Raw genomic sequence first — 6,296 nt, 5'->3', positions numbered from 1 at the left:
CACTGCCAGAAGCCATGGCTGCAGTACCAGGCTGTGCCCACAGGGTGGCAGCACTGCCGGCTCGGGGGTGGCTGCAGTACCGCGCTGTGCCCACAAGGCGGCAGCACTGCCGCTGAATTCAGCCCGGGGCTGTGGCGCTTTGGGGACAGAGAGAGAAGCGAAGGTAAAAAGCAACGAGTCCCATCCCTTTAAAAAATCCTCCTAAGTGAATACCCCAAAAAACCCCGACCAAAACTAAAAGAATCCCTGTCTCTGACCAAATAATAATAAAAAAACCCTTTAAATAAAAATCTATCTATTTATATTTAATTTATATTCATATTTGTAACCTATACATATTTTATATATTCAGTTAAGGTTTTATTATAACATATATATAATATTATTTTTATTATTTATTGTACACAATCTTTATTTTGCTAAAACTCATTTCTATTTTATGTATATCTATATCTTTATATTTTATATATGTGCATGTTTCCAATTTTATTTATTTAAAAGCTCCACCTATAACCAAATACAAACAAAAAACCCTTTATTTTAAACTATATTTAAATATTTCTATTTATATTTTTCATATTTATATCTGTAATTCATATATCTATATTATGAATATAAGAATATATATTATTTATATCCTACATATATATTTACCTATATATTTATATACATGCTTACATATATTTATGCATACATATATACTTCTAATTTTATATGTCTTTATATATTTATTGTATATTTGTATATTTATTTTGCTTATATTATTTATAAAAAACCCCTGCTATTTAGAGGTAGAAGCAATTCCCTCCTTTGCATCTTGTTTTTATTTAACACCCCCCAAAACTCAATTCCTATCACAAGGAATGTGCAGTCCTGCCTTTTCCCTGTACTGAGGGCCCAGCAGCCATGAGTTGTTGATAAATCCTGGTTTACATTTCAAAGGTTCTCCTCCTGGCACTGCATGTTTGCAGATCTGGGCTGGCAGGTTTGACTCCCCTCACAGGTGCAGTCAAGAACAATTGAGCAGATTTTGCAGAGAATTCCCATTAAAAGTCAGGTATAATCAGTGAGCAGAAAATCCTTTGGGGTTTAGTTCCATCTCTCACCTCTTCCAAGTGGAGGGAACAGCAGCAGTGATAGATCAGGACTTTTTTTTTTTTCTTTTTTTATTTAATAAAAGTGGAATAAAACTAAACCAGGTCTGATATAAATGTCTCCAAAACCCATCAAAGCTTTTTAAACCCAAGAAGACCATCATGATTCCCGAGTTCAGTCTTCTATTCATACTGGTTTTGCTATCATTAAATCAATCAGGTTGTTTTAAGAAATAATAAATCATCATGATTGAACGTCTGGCTCCTTGTTATTTGCACTTACAGCCCCTTGTAGGAAGCTCTGCAGCCTTTTTTCCCATAATACATGGAGAGAGGATGGACATTAATGACACACATATGCACAAAGAGTCTTTCTGGTTCTTCAAAAAGTTAAAAATGCCTGTAATAAAAATGATACAAAGTAATATTGTCTCTCAGACTGTTTGAGAAAAGGGAAAGTGGAGCTTTAATGTCTCACTGATAGATGTTGAATAAATCTTCCCCATGAGTTTGCAGACAGTAATAAAATCTTTTTGTCCAAACAAAACTAAGATTTTTTTGACCAAACAAGTTAGGTCTGTGTGAGAACAGCTCAGGAGGCTTTCAGGGCTCACAGTGATGATGGCAGAGCACAGAATGTTAAAGATGAAGTGTTAGCTCCCTGAATTAATGCCCTGAAGTAGCCAAATCTTTTTACAAAGAGATGTAATAGTTTCTTCTCCTTGTTTCTGAGTTCACAAGCCATCCTGTAACTCATCACCTGCACTAGTGCAGACCAACCTGATGTGGGTCAGTAACACATCCAGCTGCTGAGCTCTGAGCCACACGTCCCCGAAGGAAACTGCAGTCAGGAACACAAAAACAGCTGTGGGAGAAAGATCAGAGAAAAACCAGAAGAGCTATTCTTCTATTTCCACACAGAAATACCAAGCCAAGCTGTTTACCTCCAGGAATATGTTTTAAAATAGTTCCCTAACTCTTTTCCTAGATGGAAAATGTGCAGTGCCTTTGCACATGCAAAGCCAATGATCTTGCCCACAGGAAGGAAAAAAACAGTTTCCTGTTACATAAAACAGTTTGAAATCTGACCTGTCAGATGCTGTCATGGACCAGCAACAGGGATCAGCATCCAGGCCCACGTGGACTTGTTTTTTGCAGACTATTTTCCCTCTTGGAATTACATTTCTTCTATACCTGTCGTTCCATTTCAGTCCTTGAAAGCGAAGTTCTGTGTGAGTATCATGCAGAGGTCCAGAATGGAAGTGCTGCTTTATTTTTCTCAACAGCTCCTAGCTTTGTGTGCTCACAGACTATTCTGGAATTCAGAGGTCAGGCAGGGTTGGCTTTGGTTTGACCTTCAACTCTGGTCTCATTTGCACAAACACAACTTGTGCCAAGGTGAGTGAAACTCATCACCTCAGCTTTTCCTTCCAAAACATCCCCTCCTTCTTTCCCTGCAGATGAACTCAGATCCACTCCTCACCTGCACTGGTCACCCAAGTGTCCATTCTGCTGCCCACAGTGACCCCAGGCAGGTCCCTTTGCCTTTCTGCTGCCCCTCTCCAGCCCGAGGCTGCTCCCTGCTTGCTCTCTCTGCCTCATCCTGCACAGAGCCTTTCCTCCCTTCCATGCTGGCTGCTGCCAGGGCAGGGACACAGAGAGTCCCCAGGGCTGAGCCCTGGCTGTGACAGGGGAGGGACACAGAGAGTCCCCAGGGCTGAGCCATGGCTGTGACAGGGCAGGGACACAGAGAGTCTCCAGAGCTGAGCCATGGCTGTGACAGGGCAGGGACACAGAGAGTCTCCAGAGCTGAGCCCTCCCTGTGACAGGGCAGGGGGACACAGAGAGTCCCCAGGGCTGAGCCCTGGCTGTGACAGGGCAGGGACACAGAGAGTCTCCAGGGCTGAGCCCTCCCTGTGACAGGGGAGGGACACACAGAGTCCCCAGGGCTGAGCCCTGGCTGTGCTGCCCAGGGGGACACAGAGAGTCCCCAGGGCTGAGACCTGGCTTTGACAGGGGAGGGACACACAGAGTCCCCAGGGCTGAGACCTGGCTGTGACAGGGCAGGGACACAGAGAGTCCCCAGAGCTGAGCCATGGCTGTGACAGGGCAGGGACACAGAGAGACCCCAGGGCTGAGCCCTGGCTGTGCCAGGGGAGGGGACACAGAGAGTCCCCAGGGCTGAGCCCTGGCTGTGACAGGGCAGGGACACAGAGAGTCCCCAGGGCTGAGCCCTGGCTGTGCTGCCCAGGGGGACACAGAGAGTCCCCAGGGCTGAGCCCTGGCTGTGACAGGGGAGGGGACACAGAGAGTCCCCAGGGCTGAGCCCTGGCTGTGATGCCCAGGGGGACACAGAGAGTCCCCAGGGCTGAGCCCTGGCTGTGACAGGGCAGGGACACAGAGAGTCTCCAGGGCTGAGCCCTGGCTGTGACAGGGCAGGGACACAGAGAGTCCCCAGGGCTGAGCCCTCCCTGTGCCCCTACAGAGCCCTGGCTGTGCTGCCCAGGGGTCTTGGCTTTCCCAGAGAAACTGTCTGCTGGGCTCCCTTCAGTTCCCTCAGCAATCCCCTCAGAAATGTCCTTGACATCCCCTGGAATTTTCCAACACAAAAACTTCTTGTGCCCCCTCTGAACTACCCTGGGGTTTCAGCTGAATGAATGGCACGACCTGTGCCCACTGCCTGGGATTCCCCCAACCAAAATCAACAGCAAATGCTGGTGGGGCTTTAAGAACTTGAAAGAACTTTGAAGCACAAGAAGTCACCTTTATCTTCTGGGGTTTTTTTGTTTTTAATTTCAGGTGCTGGACTTGCATCTGTGGATGTGTGCTGAGCTCTCACTGCAGGGGACAGTCAGGCCTGACTGGCTGTGAGTTTGTTTTCTTCTCACTGGGGAATCAGAAATTATTATTAATTAGATGATAGAAATCTTTTCTGAAAACTTTCCCCTTTCCTGGTAAATCTTCTCTTTCTGCCTTTAACTTTACAGCTGTCCCCTGACATCATTTTCCCCACCTCACTTCCATGCAGTTCCTAGCTGGGAAAAACTGGGATAACTTAGAAGGGACAGAGGTGAGACTTTGAGCTGGATTTTCCTAAAATTTCTAATGATACTAAAATTTTTTCCAACTGCCCAGGGAGAAGAACAGGAACTCACAGCCATTCAGGGCTGACAGTCACTGAGGGAAATCTGACACAGTAAAAATAAGTAGCCAAATTCCCATCTCAGCACCAGGGCTGTGGTGCTTTGGGGACAGACAGCCAAGGGGGCAAAAAGGAGAGTCCCAATCCTTTTAAAAAATCCTCCTAAATGAATGCCTCAAATAAAAAAAAAAACCCTGAGCAAAACTAAAAAAATTCTGCCTCTAACTAAATGAAAACAAAAAAAAAACCCTTTAGGTATTAAACCCCTCATGGTAACTCCTAACTGGATACCCTCCCTCTCCTGGTCACTCAACTTACTCATCTGAAGCCCAAATTCAAACACCATCCTTGACACAGGGCAGAGGCCTTTTGTGACATGATAAACCTGCTGAAAAAAAATCTCAGGTGTCATCACAACCTGGAATATCAGGAAGTTGCATTTCTCCTAAAAAAAATACAAGAACAAAGCCAAAAACTACAGAAGCAGCTGAATGCACAACCCAAAATCCTGAACTTAAATACTCCCTGTATCCTGAATTTTCAAAGCCTGTGCTGCTTTTCAGCTGATCCCAGAGAGGGAATGAAAGCCCTTAGCAAAGCCTGGGGTTAATATACCCCTGACTGGGCCTGCCTCTCATTCCCACAAAAAAGGAGGAGCAAATCCCACAAGGTATAAAAGGCCCAGAGGAGCTGTAGCTGTTTGGCTCCTCTGAATTAAACTTAAAGTATTTCTTCAATACAGAAGAAAACACTTCAGGGAAATGACAAAGCTTTCTTTTTTACTACAACCAGTTTGAGTAAAAGGGCAAAAATCTGGCCAGAAGCAAAACTTTGTGTTCCAGCAGGACAGCTAGATAAGCAGGATAATTTATTGAGCTGCATAATTGTTCCTGCTGAGTAGTGCTCCACATGTGTAGGGTGGAGAGGAATAGGAACGAGATGAATGGTCTAAGTCCCACTGAAACCTCTATTCAGGGCTACCTACATTATAAATAAAAATAGGAAAAGTAATAGATTCCCAGGCAATGTTAGGGTTACACACATGCCAGGCTCGCTCTCATCTGAGATATTTAGCACAGGAAGAACTGCCCTGAAATGCAATTTTAAACTCTTAAAATGCTGAAAAGGGCAGAGCTTCCTTCAAGTGAAGCTCTTAAAGAAATGGGGTGTTTACCTCCACTCCCACCAATACAATGGCAAATAAATGGCTTCTCCCTTTGGATTTAATCCCCTAAAATGGTGGGAAAAGTTTGGTTTTCCTCACTTTAAATCTCCCCAATGATGGAAAAAGGGGGATTTCTTCCCCTCAACTTAAACCCTTAAAAAGGAGGGACAACTGGGCTTCCCTCTGAATTTAAACTGTAGGATGATGAAAATGCAGGAGTTACCCTTAATTCAAACCCATAAAATATCATTGTCAAAGTTCCCCTCTTCAATTTGAACTGAAAAAAAAAAAAGGAAAACGGGGATTCTCTGTCAGTTGCTAACCCTGATATCACAGAAAAAGCAGAGTTTTCTTCAATTGATACCATTAAAATCACAGAGGAGGGAGATTCCCCCTGGATTAAAACACAGATAATGATGGAAAAGAAAATCTTTTACCTCAACATAAAATTATTTTCTCCAAATAACGCAGGAAAATTCCCAGACCCTGGCTGCTTTTCGGAGTGCCCGACGCCTCCTGCGAACCGAGCTCTCAGGGAGTTCAGCCAATTGGAAAGAGAGGGAAAATCGCGCTCGGCAAACGCGGGTGAGGAGGACGAGCCCGGGGAGCCCGGCCCCGCCGCAGTGCTGCGCGCTCCGCGCATGCGCGCCCGCCGGCCCCGCCTCCCTGGCCGCTTCCCCGCCCTCTCATTGGCCGCGACGGGAGAACGCCGTGCTGATTGGCAGAGAGGCGGAATGACTGACAGCTCCGTCAGGGCGGTGACCGGGAAACCTCGGCGAACGCGCCTCCCATTGGCTGCTGAGCCGCGGGTGGGCGCGGCCTCTCCCCTTCCCCCTCCCTTTCCTCATTGGGGCAGCGCGCCGCCTTCCCATTGGCTGCTTTCGCGGGGGGCGTG

At 45.8% G+C, this 6,296-nt stretch overlaps 1 long non-coding RNA gene across 3 annotated transcripts; it reads right to left on the bottom strand.

The window, feature by feature from the left end:
- Positions 1–1,148: 1,148 nt before the first annotated feature.
- On the bottom strand, positions 1,149–6,042 carry LOC130263112 (uncharacterized). 3 transcript variants are annotated; one of them, XR_008842295.1, is made up of 3 exons: positions 5,839–6,038; positions 2,184–3,981; positions 1,149–1,959 (listed from the first exon to the last, which is right to left on the bottom strand). It is a non-coding gene; the product is annotated as an uncharacterized LOC130263112 (long non-coding RNA). The 3 variants fall into 3 exon arrangements; XR_008842296.1 differs by having other exon boundaries at positions 2,184–2,307; positions 5,839–6,005; XR_008842297.1 differs by lacking the exon at positions 2,184–3,981 and having other exon boundaries at positions 5,839–6,042.
- Positions 6,043–6,296: the final 254 nt, after the last annotated feature.

The sequence above is a fragment of the Oenanthe melanoleuca genome, chromosome 25, assembly GCF_029582105.1.
Source record: "Oenanthe melanoleuca isolate GR-GAL-2019-014 chromosome 25, OMel1.0, whole genome shotgun sequence".
Taxonomy (NCBI): Eukaryota; Metazoa; Chordata; class Aves; order Passeriformes; family Muscicapidae; genus Oenanthe; species Oenanthe melanoleuca.
This window is presented reverse-complemented; position numbering and strand designations above follow the sequence as displayed.